The sequence below is a fragment of the Garra rufa genome, chromosome 1, assembly GCF_049309525.1.
Source record: "Garra rufa chromosome 1, GarRuf1.0, whole genome shotgun sequence".
Taxonomy (NCBI): Eukaryota; Metazoa; Chordata; class Actinopteri; order Cypriniformes; family Cyprinidae; genus Garra; species Garra rufa.
The window spans coordinates 90,068,126-90,081,855 of NC_133361.1; the positions used below are offsets into that span (position 1 = coordinate 90,068,126).

The 13,730-nt window shown below is 40.8% G+C and overlaps 1 protein-coding gene across 1 annotated transcript in view; it reads right to left on the reverse strand.

Annotated features, from left to right (window-relative positions):
* The window catches only part of LOC141321784 (uncharacterized), a 239,803-nt gene that overhangs the window by 210,649 nt on the left and 15,424 nt on the right, over positions 1-13,730 (reverse strand). The gene's annotated exons all lie outside the window — the stretch shown is intronic.

The following is a 13,730-nucleotide window of genomic DNA, read 5'->3' on the forward strand; positions in this document are numbered from 1 at the left end:
CCGCTAGTTGGAGGCGTAGCGATGGTTCTAAACCAAGCCGGTAGGTGGTCAATAAAGATCGCTCGTTCCATCCACTTGCCGCCGCTAGGGTGCGGAAACGAAGTGCATATTCCTGAGTAGTCATCATACCTTGCGAGAGATGGTAGAGTTGCTCGCTGGCAGAAATGCCACCATCCGAGTGGCCGAAGACCTCTTTAAAATGGGAAATGAAGGCTTGTAGGGAACGAGTGGCCGGTCCAGCTTGATTTAAGATCGTATCGGCCCATTGAAGAGCGGGTCCTGTGAGCAGAGAGACGATGAAGGCGATTTTTGATTGATCTATAGGATATATATATATCTTAGTGCTGCGTTCGACACTATAGATCATGAAATACTCATAGATCGATTACAAAACTATACAGGTATTCATGGGCTGGCTTTAGGATGGTTCAGATCATACCTGTCCGATCGCTACCACTTTGTTTATTTAAACGGGGAGTCATCGCAGCTAACACCAGTAAAGTATGGAGTGCCACAAGGATCTGTCCTAGGTCCACTACTATTTTCAATTTACATGTTACCCCTCGGTAATATTATTAGGAAATATGGGATTAGTTTCCATTGTTATGCTGATGACACTCAACTATATATTTCAACAAGACCAGATGAAACTTCTAACTTAGCAAAGTTAACAGAGTGTGTTAAAAATGTGAAAGACTGGATGACCAATAATTTTCTACTGTTAAATTCAGATAAGACTGAGATATTACTTATTGGACCAAAAAACAGTACACAGAATCTCTTAAACTGCAACCTGCAACTAGACGGATGTACTGTCATTTCTTCTACAGTCAAAAATCTAGGTGTTATATTAGACAGCAATCTGTCTTTTGAAAATCATATTTCCTATGTTACAAAAACAGCATTCTTTCATCTTCGAAACATTGCTAAGCTACGGAACATGTTACCTGTTTCTGATGCAGAAAAGTTAGTTCATGCATTCATGACGTCTAGACTAGACTATTGTAATGCACTACTAGGTGGTTGTCCTGCTTCTTCAATAAATAAGCTACAGGTAGTCCAAAATGCAGCTGCTAGAGTCCTTACCAGGTCAAGAAAATATGATCATATTACCCCAATTTTACAGTCTCTACACTGGCTACCTATTAGGTTCCGTATCACTTACAAAATATTACTTCTTACCTATAAGGCCCTTAATTGTTTAGCTCCTGCATACCTAACTAGTCTCCTACTACGCTACAATCCCTCACGCTCCCTAAGGTCGCAAAACTCTGGACTTTTGGTAGTACCTAGGATAGCAAAGTCCACTAAAGGAGGGAGAGCCTTTTCTCATTTGGCTCCCAAACTCTGGAATAGCCTTCCTGATAACGTTCGGGGTTCAGACACACTTTCTATGTTTAAATCTAGATTAAAGACTCATCTCTTTAGCCAAGCATTCACATAATGTATCTCATAACATTGTAATTTCAGTTACATCTGATCAAATGCACATTAATATTCCTCAGCTTGGGCTAAACACATCATTTTTGTTTGGTCGGAAGTTGGAACAGCAGCTACGCTAATTATTTCCCTGTTTCTCTGTCTCTGCCACGGGATTTCCATCCCGTGGTAACTAGGATTTACACAAGATTCAGCCCGGATTCAGATGAAGAGATGATGCCAACCCCTCAGAGGACCGCAGATGATGCCAGCCTTGAAACAACATACAGCACTACATAATTTTCCTACAAGTTAAATACAGCACATAACCATTGCAATTAGTGTTCATCATCTGTCTGATTACACAGTTACTGATTTAATATTAATATCATATGTACATCGACTCAACATACAGTATTCACCACTAATAAGCTACTAAATATATTGTAGTAGCCTAAAACTTTTGTGCAGCTGCTCTGCAACAATTTGTATTGTAAAAAGCGCTATACAAATAAACTTGAATTGAATTGAATTGAATATAGAGAGGGTTGCATGGTGAAAATCAATGAACATTGCAACAAAAATCCGCTGCACACAGTAGGGCGCCGGTCGAGCCATGGGACTGGAGACTCCAGTAGTAGAAGAAGTGAGCGGTGGTGACGGTGCCGGAGGTGCAGAAGGTGTAGATGAATGAGCCGCGGTTAAAACTTTCCGCAGCGAATCCACCAACTCTTGGAATGGATCGAGTGCACTCATGCTGTAAACTGTGTCAGTCCGGGCTTCTGTCAGGGAAGCAAACGGATAGCAAGGTAAGTGAAGGTAAGTATGTTTATTTAATAACAGCAGTGCAAGACGTGAAGCAGGTTGGTGGAGCAGGTGAGTAATGGCGTTCACAGACTGAATTCAGGGATGCGTAGACTGGTGATGGTTAATGGTTCTCTTCCTTTGCAGGATGGACGGATGACAGACAGCAACGGCCACGCTGATGTGGCGACTGACCAGAGGGTTTATGGCACACACTCACGTACTCTGAAGATCGGGACTGGCTTACGGCACGATCGTCCTCGACGATAGGATCTGGACAGAAGACTTGTAGAAGGACAAAGACAGGTGAGTAGACACAGGTAAGAATCTTTTACCGAAGGATTAGAAGATACTGGCGTGTAGGAGAATAGCGTTCGCTGTGTAGAGCTTCCGCTTTGAGTCCGCTAGGTCAAGACGAGCCCGGACATTGAGTAGAGTGTGAGGAGTATATTTGAAGGTGCCTGGGTGATTGCGTGCAGGTGTGGCTTGTTAGAATTCAGGTGACAGTGAGCGTGGTGTGATTGCTGGTGAAGAACCTGACCAATCCATGACACCCATCTGCACAGAGAGAAGCTTCATCCAGCACAGAAGTTTTCCTGACCGAAGAACAGTGTAGGGAAGCTGTTTCTCTTATGAAGCATACTTCAGAGGAGGTGACAGTAAAGGTCAAGATGAGGGCGAATTTTCAGTATCGTCGCAAGATGATTCACGACCCAAGCAGATGCACTGATGTGCTGACCGAATTTCCACATTATATGGATATCAAAGGCCTGGTAAGATCATTTGAGTTCTTAATGTGATTTGGATTATTTTTCTGTGAAATAAGGACAATGTAAAATATTTGTGGTGATTTTAAAGTTTTATCGATTATTCATTGTAAAGATAAATACATTTGCACTTTTTACAAATTTGCTTTGTTTTTTTTCTGCTGGTGGGTTTTACAGATCGAGCTGGATTTTGCTTGTCTTTTTGGTGAAAAGACAACAGTTACGTTTTTAGAGAGCTGACTAACTACATTTATGCAGAAAGTCATTCGGCAGAGCAAGGGGCCTAACTCCTCAAGAACATCATGATCTGATTCATTGTGCAGAATCAGCTTTGGATACTGAATCAGATGATGACGGTAAGCTGGTTTTTAACAAGTTAATAACATGATTATGTACCCTTTTAGATCCCCCCCCCCCCCAAAAAAAAAAATCATCCTGTCTCTTAGGATGGGGCAGCGGTCTGGCTTTGATTCTTTTACTTCACCTAATTCCACCATCAGCACAAGGTCGCAAGAGAAATGGGAAAATGTCGGCATCTGATGCTGAGAAATACATTGTGGTCTTCAAAAAGGTCAATTTGAGATTTTCTGTATGACCTTTCTGCTTCAACTGCAACCTAGTTGTAAAACCTCATTGTAAAACTAACGTAGAAACAAGCAAATGGAATGTTAAGGATTGTCTTTGTTTTATTTTTAGGCAGGGACTAACATACTTGAGTCAAGGAGCATCTTGACTCGATTAAAGAGAGCACCCAGCCCTACCTGTTTGCTGTCGGGACAAAGTAAAGCAGCACTCATGGATACTACATCATCCTCAACAAAAAGCTATACCATGCGAGTGGTCTTGCTGCCTTCGATGTACTGCTTAAAGCCCTCTTTGTGTTTGGTGCCTTGTACAATATGGTGCTTCACAAAATCTATACCTTTATACAAACAACCATTTTTGAGATTGACATTGGCAAAGTGAAAGAGAGTCCAAAAACATTACTCTGACACTTGCAAAAAACATGGGAAACCTTCAATCATGACAGAATAGTGCTTGCACCAGGAAAGACTGTTTCTCTCTGTAACTTGGGTGAAAATTTACAAATGGCATCCAAGTTGAATTTTCCTCCTCAAACAGATGTTCTCTCGGTTAAATGGGTGAAGTTTAATGGAACTGAATACCGTTTGGGTTTAATTATTTCTGAAGAAGTAAACATTGATTTGTCAGTGTTTTATAAAATCAAAGATGTTGTCAGAAATGAATTTGTGGTACTGGTTGCATCAAAACAGTTTGCTTTGCTTGTCTTTGCCTATAGAATTGAACCAAGACAATGTGAATCCTTGAAAGTGTTCAGTGTCACTGAACTAATTCATTACAAACATTTTGATATGCAAATATCTTAAAGGTCTGAATTTCTTTTGGTTTGTTTTACCTTACTGCAGTCTTGTTAAAACTTAGCTGTCAGTGCAGGTTTTATTTCAAAATTGATGTTTTTATATTTTATCTGTGTAATTTTATGACAACTCTAACTGTACATGTTTTAAAGTAGCCACTTTGCCCATTTTGTAAATAAACATTTAAATGTTAACAACTGTGTAAAGTTTTTTTTGCAATATTTAAATATATTTAGGGGCCAAGCACCGAAGGTGCGTAGGCACCTATTGTATCCGTTAGCGTTCTTTTTCTTCAGCTCTGGAAGTCTATGGAAGCCTATAGAACCGCTTGCGGGAAAGTTGTGTAATTTGGCACACTGATAGAGGACAGTCCCAACATTAAACATAGCAAGTTTGGAGTCTCTAACTCAAACTCTCAAGCGCCACCACTTGTCCAAAATTTTACTTTGTTTTTGCTAATAACTTTTGAACCGTAAGCCACAGAATCAAAATTCTTTTTTTCTCTGAATCATTGGCTCATGTCGAGTCGAATGTACACCAAATTAAAAAAATCAAAAGATTTAGTTTTTTTTCTATAATTAATTGTTTGAAAAACCTACTTTTTCGAACTCGTCCTAGACGGTTTGTCTGATTTTCACCAAAATTGGCACAGATCATCTTCAGACCATGGTGGCAAAAAGTTATGGAATTCAAGATTTTCAGTTACACCGTTCTCGAATAATGCCTGAACAAATTCTTCGAAAAAGACGCAAAAATTGATGTTAGGCTATATCTCCGTAACGGTTTGGCATATTGAGACCAAACTTGCTGTGTGTTATAACAAGCATGACCTGAGGCTACCTGCAGTGTCTCGGCACAGTGCCACCTAGTGGTCAGGAGTTATGAAAAATGGCTATTTTTGCTTACAACTTCTCAAGGGTTTGGCCAAAAATCTTGAAACTGGTCGCATTCGATTTTGAGGAGCATGCCAAGTCGTACCATATCCAATTTTCCCATGTTGTTCAGTTTGCGAGTCGGCCATTTTGAATTTTGATATAAAATGCTATATTTTACAAATAAATTGACATATCATTACGAAACTCAGTACGTACCTTCAGCACCATGCTTTGACAGTGCTCAAAAAGTTTGTATGCAGCGCCACCTTGTGGTCAAAAGTTATAAAGAAATTCAGAAAAATCTTAATAACTTCTGTTTAGATTAGCCTATTATAATGAAACTGGTCTTGATATATTCCTTGGATAATGCTGAGAACATCGATACTAATTATGTCAGAATTGGAATAACTTCCTGTCCGCCATTTTGATTTATGTTGAAAACCTACTTTTGCGTACTCCCCCTAGACCGTTACTCTGATTTTCACCAAATTTGGCTCGGATCATCTTCAGACTGTGCTGACAAAAAATCATCGATTTCGTGTCGATGCCCAATAGGAAATGGTTTTCGTTTAGTGCATCAACAAATTTGCTGAAAAGATGCCAAACTGCATCTGAGGCTGTATCTCTGCAAAGCTTTGACATATTTGCACTAAACTTTGTATGTGCCATTGATACCTCACTCTGACTACGCCACATCAATTTGATAACAGTGCCACCTATTGGTCAAGAGTAGTAAATCATTCATTAACCTTAAATTATTAAATTTCCAAAAATGCTAATAATTATTGATTGCATTAGCCTATTATAATGAAACTGGTTTCAAAAAATTCCTTGGGTCATGCCAACAACATAGATACCAATTATGCCAAAATTGGCCGAACTTCCTGTCCACCATTTTGATTATTGTATAAATCTTACTTTTTCAAACTACTTCTAGACCGTTGGTCGGATTTTCACCAAATTTGACTCGGATCATCTTCAGACCATGCTGACAAAAAGTTATGGATTTCGTGTTGATATTTGAAACCGCTTTCATTTAACGCATCAACGAATTTGCTGAAAAGATGCCAAATCGCATCTGAAGCTGTATCTCTGCAAAGCTTTGGGATATTTGCACCAAATTTTGTCTGTGGCATTATCACCTCACAGTGATTACACCACAATAATTTGGTAACAGCGCCACCTATTGGTCAAGAGTAATAAACCATTCATTAACTATCAATTATAAAACGTCCAAAAATGCTAATAACTGTAGATAGCATTAGCCTATTGTAATACAATTAGTCTCAAAATATTCCTTGGGTCATGCTGACAACATAGATGCCACACTGTGCTGATAAAAAGTTATGGATTTCATGTTGATAGATGAAACCATTTTCGTACAGCCCCACAACAAATTTTAGGTTTGATGCCAAAATGACTCTGAGGCTTTATCTCTGCAAAGCTTTGACATAATGACACCAAACTGTGTCTGCCTTTGTCACCTCACACTAAACACACCACATCGTTTTGATAACAGCGCGACCTATTGGTCAAATGTAATAAGCCATTAAATCATGTCAGTAGGCGTTCTACATTATTTTTCTGTCGTTTTGACTAAAATCATCTTAAAATGGCTTCCTTTCACTCATTGTTGCAGTTGGTCTTATGTTCCATGCCATCCTTAGCTCCTCATTTTCCCTTTTAATGCTTGGCCCCGTAATTGCTGTTTGCAGCTATATTTTTAATACATATTTTGCACTGAATAAGAACACCATGAATAACACTTAACAGAGTAATCTAAATAAAAAAAAATAACACCAGAGGTGTCAAGTGCCCCATAGTGTTAAACTTATACTACAATAACAAGTGTAAACAAATATTCTCTCAGTGTTATTTTTTTAACTCTTTCTGGTGCTTTATTAACACTGTCACAATCACCAGCTGGAGTGCCCGGCAGCCCCACTAGAGGGCACTCCAATATGGACTCTTTGTTATGTGTTCACTCAACCCACCATGCTTTGCCCTTATGTGTCATGTTCTCATTGGTTCTCCTGCTCCATGCGTCTGTCTCCCATTGGTTGTTTCTGTCATGTGACCCCAAGTGTTTGGTATAAAGCCTTCCCTTCCCCCTTTGTGTGTACTGATCGTTGTTAGCATTTATCGTAGCGTTTATCTTGTTCATAGTTTCCTTGTTTCATAGCCTTGTCTCAGTTCTGTTTGTTTCCTAGTCTAGCCATAGTTTATCCCAGCTTCATAGTTTGTTGTTATTTCTCACTTTGGACTGCTCATCTGGATTTTGACCTTCTGCCTGTGTTTTACGGATTACTCTTTGGATTATCTTCATTTGTTACTGTTTGCCTTCTCTGACCCTGCCTGTTGTGACTACGTCTTTTCAAATAAAGCTTGCATTTGGATCCATCACCTCAGACTCCCATTGTTACACACTATAAGTTCTACACTACAGTCAGTGTTATTTTTACTCTCGATAGAATGGGACCATATGTGCTCCAAAGAAGTGTTAAAAGTAAATCTTTAAGTGTTGTGTTGTTGACACTGCTAATTTTACTGTGTGGCAAGAGCGGGATGCACAAGAATTACAGACTTAAATAATGGAGAACATTGGAAAAGTCCAGAGTAAATGTGTAATAGCACAAACATTAAGTCCATAAGGATTACAAAAAGAAAAAACAGAGCTGCGGAACAGAACCAAGGACGTTGTTTTCCTAGAGTGGACATTTCAGCAGCAGTAGACATGGAACCAGAAGAGGGCTCGATTTTAACTTTCAGAACTCCTGTGCTGGAAGGGTTTGAGACTATTTTGAAAAAGGCACTATATCACATTTGTGTGAAAGTGTCTCACTACAATGTGCTGAAGGACTGTAAAGAGACAAAGTGGTCAGATTTGTTCAGACCAGACTCAACCCACAGGGGCTGTTGGAGGTCCTTGTATAAGCCTCCCATAGAGAAACGCGTTGCGGATCTTCAGTGGAGGATTGTACATTGGGCGATAGCTACAAACAGATATGTGGCACACATTGATCCATCATTAGGAAAAGAATGTATTTTTGTGGTACTGAGGAGTCAGTGGATCACTTATTTTTAAATTGCTCAAGGCTGAGAGGATTGTTTCAGATTTTAAATGGGTGGGTTAGAGATTTGGGGGTAGATTTTAATGATAAATTATTTATTTTTGGACCAAAATATATCGCATCAGACAGGAAAAAAGTCTCATTAATCAACTTTGTGATAGGAGGAACAAAAATGGCCATATGGCTGACACGCAAAAGAAAACTGAAAGGAGAGGGAGAAGTTTTTCCTGAAGTGGTTTTTAAGGCCTTAATAGCAAATAGACTGAAGGCAGAATTTGCATATTTTAAAATGACCAATATCTTGGATAGTTTTACTGAAATTTGGGCTTTAAATGATGTTTTGTGTACAGCGTTGAATGAAAACAAGTTGTTTTTACATTAATGGATGAGTCTTTTATTTATTTATCTGTTGTTTTCTTTTGTGTTTTTTTTAATTGAAAATGAAAATTGAAAATTTTTGTAAAATGTCAAATATTGGTTGTTGTTAATGTTTTTAAATTTGTTTATTTAAATATCAAATTGAAGTATGTTTATATAATGTAAAAATAAAGGTGTATCGGGGGGCGCTAGTGAGCACCGCATGGATCAGACGCTTCCTTGAGAGCCTCCTGAACATCCTCGCTAAAATTATGTTTAAAATTTACATTTGCATCACATTAGTTTAACTATGAGCAGTTCCAGCAGATCTCAACATAGGGGGAAAACTATTAACCCAAAAGTACCCACCAAAAAGGACAGCGAAGCTACTTTCACCGCTGAAGAGGGCGACGAAGCTAACATCCGCACTGAGTTAGCTACAGAAGCTACCACCACAACCAACGCGGCCCCAAATCAACAACCCACGCTAGCTAGCATCCTGGCGGCTATCGGAGAGATGAAGGACGACATGACAACCAGATTCAACACCCTTGACTCAAAGTTACACCTTCTCCAGACCTCCCTGGCTGACCATGCAACGCGTATCGCCGACCTAGAAGGGTCGGCTACCGATCATGAGACCCGCATCTCAGCCTTGGAACAGCGCTGCCAGGAGCTGATGGATGCCAACAAAGCCACGAAGCATAAGCTGATTGACCTCGAGAGCCGCTCAAGACGCTCAAACATTAAAATCACCGGCTTACCCGAAAATATCGAGAAAGGGAACCCGACGCAGTTTACGGCCGAGTTTCTGCCGCGGCTCCTCGGGTCCGACAACTTCCCCAGCGGCCTCAGGGTGGATCGCGCACACCGGATAGGCGCACAACTCTCATCAACACGACCCCGCACCATGATCGCCAAAATCCACCACTTCTCTGAGAAGGAGAAAATCCTCAAACTTGCACGCCTGCAGTCTCCCCTGTCTTTCAACGGAGCCCGGATCAGCATATATCCTGACTTCCCACTGGAGATATCGGAGCAACGCCGAGCTTATGATGGATTAAAAAAGAAATTGCGAGAGGCTGGAATCAGACATGGTCTCCTCTTCCCGGCGCGCCTGGTCTTCACCTTCGGTTCTGAACGGAAAATATTTCAAAACCCTGCTGACGCCGAAGCATTCATAGTCAGGTTTGTTACACCTGCAACCACGGCTCCCTAACGAGCCTGACCCGCTGCGGGTCGCATCTCCTTGCTGATCCTTCGTTGATGCTATTCGCCCGCTTGCTGTCCTATTTTTTCCACACCTTCATGTTAATCGCTGCTCGACTCTACCCGTATAAGCAAATGTCACTGTTATAGGAGGATGGATCGGGTTAGTCGGCGAGGCCACCTTTGGGGTAACGTTACGACATGTTTGCTTCACGGACCTACAAAGTTAGTCTATACAGACATTTCCTTGTAGGGTTAAGCTGCTTCCCACTGTTTATGAGGGTATTGATGTTCTGCTTCGTTTGGGGAAGTAGATGGGGGGAGGGTTTAATGTATATTTCAACTGTTGTTGTTTTTTTTTTTTTTTTTTTTTTTTTTTTTTCTTTCTTCTTCCTTTCCTTATTTCTTTCACCTGCTCTTGTACTCATTGCCAGCGTTTTTATCACCGCCAGCACACCACAGTATTTTGATTATGTTTTTTCATGGCTGCTAGTTGTTCCCTTATTCTGCCAACAGGCGGCAGGTTAACATTGTTAAGCTGGAATGTCAGAGGTTTGAGGACCAATTTAAAGAGAGGCAAGGTATTCTCCCATTTGAAGTCCCTACATGGAGATATTATCCTTCTGCAAGAAACGCATATAAAGCATATGGAGCAATGGAGGCTAAAATGCAATTGGATATCACAAATTTATCAGTCTACATTTTCTTCTAAGGCTAGAGGTGTGGCGATTTTATTTCGTCGGAACATCCCATTTCAGCATATTTCAACCATCTCCGACCCAAATGGGCGCTATCTAATTGTAACAGGCCACATTCTGTCACGTCACGTGACTTTTTTAAATATATATGCACCCAACTTTGATGATCCGGCTTTTTTTAGGAAAGTTTTCAACCTTATCCCAGACCTTTCCACTACCCACCTCATCGCTGGGGGAGATTTTAATGCGGTATTAGACTGTTTCACTGATAAGCTTTCCACTCGCTCAACTGTTCCTTCTAATTCCACCATCACTCTGAACAATCTAATTGGATCTATGAACCTGGAGGTTGCATCATCCTACCGACAGAGACTTTTCTTTCTTTTCCCACGTGCACAAATCATACTCACGAATTGACTATTTTCTAACAGATGCCAAATTGACTACTGATATAATTTCTACCAAATACCACAATATCCTAATTTCCGATCACAGCCCAGTTGAGCTCAGTATAGACTTTGGCTGTGCAAAACCTACATTTGACTGGCGTTTTAACCCATTATTACTCAACGACTCACACTTTCGCCAGCAAACAGCCAACTGGATCACAGACTACCTGTCCCACAATGACACCCAAGATGTCTCTGACTCCACCCTCTGGGAAGCTTTTAAAGCTGTAATGCGCGGCCATATTATAGCCTATGAGACCAAAGTGAAAAAAGACAGACAAAAGGAACTGTTAGAAGTTACAGCACGGCTGTCTACCCTTGAAAAAGACTACAGAGCGTCTCTCTCACCCTCTAAGCTGAATGAAATATTGCAACTTAAATTTAAGTATAACACTATTCTTTCTAATCAGGTGAGCACAATGCTATTAAAAGTGAGACAAAAACACTTTGAACTGGCTGACAAGCCAGACAAACTTCTAGCCCGTCAGCTCAGGAACATCCAGGCTAGCAGAGCGATTCATAAAATTAGAACCAAATCAGGCGCCATCTCCACTGACCCTAAAGAAATTAATGAATGTTTTCGCAAATTCTACGAAGACCTTTATACATCAAAGACCACTGCAGATCCGACACTAATTTCTGAATTTCTCCAAGCCCTTCATCTTCCTAAATTGAACCCTTCTGACCAAGTGGAGCTAAATGCAAACATAACGCCGGAGGAAGTGGCGGGAGCAATACGTTCTTTCCCCAACGGGAAGGCCGCCGGCCCGGACGGGTTCAACATTGAATTTTACAAAGCATATCTGGACAAATTCACCCCTTTAATGCTAAGAATGTTCAACCACTCTATTGCTACCGGTAGACTCCCCGACTCTCTATATTCGGCCAACATCTCTCTGTTATTGAAAAAAGACAAAGAAAAGACCGACCCAGCCTCATATCGTCCCATTGCCCTCCTCGGATGTGACCTCAAGGTGTTTACCAAAATACTTGCCAATAGACTTAATAAATGCATAACAAGCATAATCCATCATGACCAAACTGGATTTATTCCAGGAAGATTTTCCTTTTTTAATGTCAGGCGACTGATGAATGTGATGTACTCCAGATACGACAAGGATTCCAAAATTTCCATTCTAGCCCTTGACGCAAGGAAAGCTTTCGACCAAGTGGAATGGAAGTACATCCTAGCTGTAATAAAGGAATTTGAGCTGGGCGACAACTTTGCTTCCTGGGTTGAAATGCTTTATGCCCGTCCATCTGCTTCAGTCATCACTAACTATAACAAATCGCCCACTTTCCCTTTACAGCGCTCCTGTCGTCAGGGCTGCCCTCTGAGCCCGCTGCTTTTTGCGATTGCAATGGAGCCTTTCGCTATCGCTGTAAGAAATCATCCCTCCATTGCTCCATTAATTCTTGGTAAAGTTGACCACCGTATCTCGCTTTACGCGGATGACGTGGTCTTGTTTCTTTCCCGCCCCGAAGAATCCCTACCTCACGTATTAAATCTTATAAATAAATTTGGCAAACTATCTGGATACACCATAAACTGGGATAAGAGTGAATTTATGCCTCTAAAAGGAGTACTGGACCCAAACTTCATTAATAATTTGCCCTTCCGCGTCGTCACTGACAAAATTAATTATCTAGGAGTGGCTGTCCCCAAAAATCCCAAACAGATTTTCAAATTGAACTTTTTGAGCATGATAGAAAAACTTAAATCTAACATTGAAAACTGGAGACTGTTACCATTGTCTATGATAGGACGTGTGAATGCGATAAAAATGATGGCACTCCCCAGGTTTCTTTACCTCTTCCAAACTTTACCCATTTTTATACCCATGTCATTTTTTAAACTGTTGGACTCCATTATTCTTGCCTTTGTATGGGGTTTCAAAACACACCGCATCTCCAAAAAACATCTGACCAAGCCTAAATCCGCAGGAGGCCTCAGTCTGCCTAATTTCCAACATTATTACTGGGCCGCGAATACTAGAGCGCTGATGTACTGGCAAGGTGCGTACCCATATATAGTCACTGATTCTACCCCTGCATGGCTTGCGATTGAACAGGATCTCCCCAAAACCTCGCTTCCTGCCCTTCTCTTCACACCAACCATCTCCCCTAAATCTGTCATAGGTAACAACTTCATGGTTTCCAGTTCTTTGAAGATTTGGCGGCAAATAAAGAAGAATTTTAACTTTCCAGACACCTCAGTGTACGCTCCAATCTGCTATAATCACAACTTCCCCCCCTCACTCACCGACAATACCTTTTTGCTCTGGAAAACTAAAGGCCTTGTCACCATAGCAGACCTGTATGTTGACAACACTTTTGCCAGCTTCGCACAGCTACAGGCAAAATACACACTTCCTCCTTCACATCTCTTCCATTTCTCCAGATTAGAAATTACATCCGTACTAACATACCAAACTTTGAATCCTTTCATACCCCCTCTGACTTTTATACTATTATTAAGCGGGCCCCTGGCTCTAGAAAATTGGTCTCTTGCTTTGTTAATTTTTTTGCAGCCCACAACTCTGCCTCTACGCAACATTTAAAGGAAGCCTGGGAGGTAGATCTTGGTGTTGTAATCAATGATGATGACTGGGAAAACTGCCTCACTGCTATCCATGGCTGCTCTATAAACTCTAGACACCAACTTATACAATTCAAAGTGCTTCACAGACTCCATTACTCCT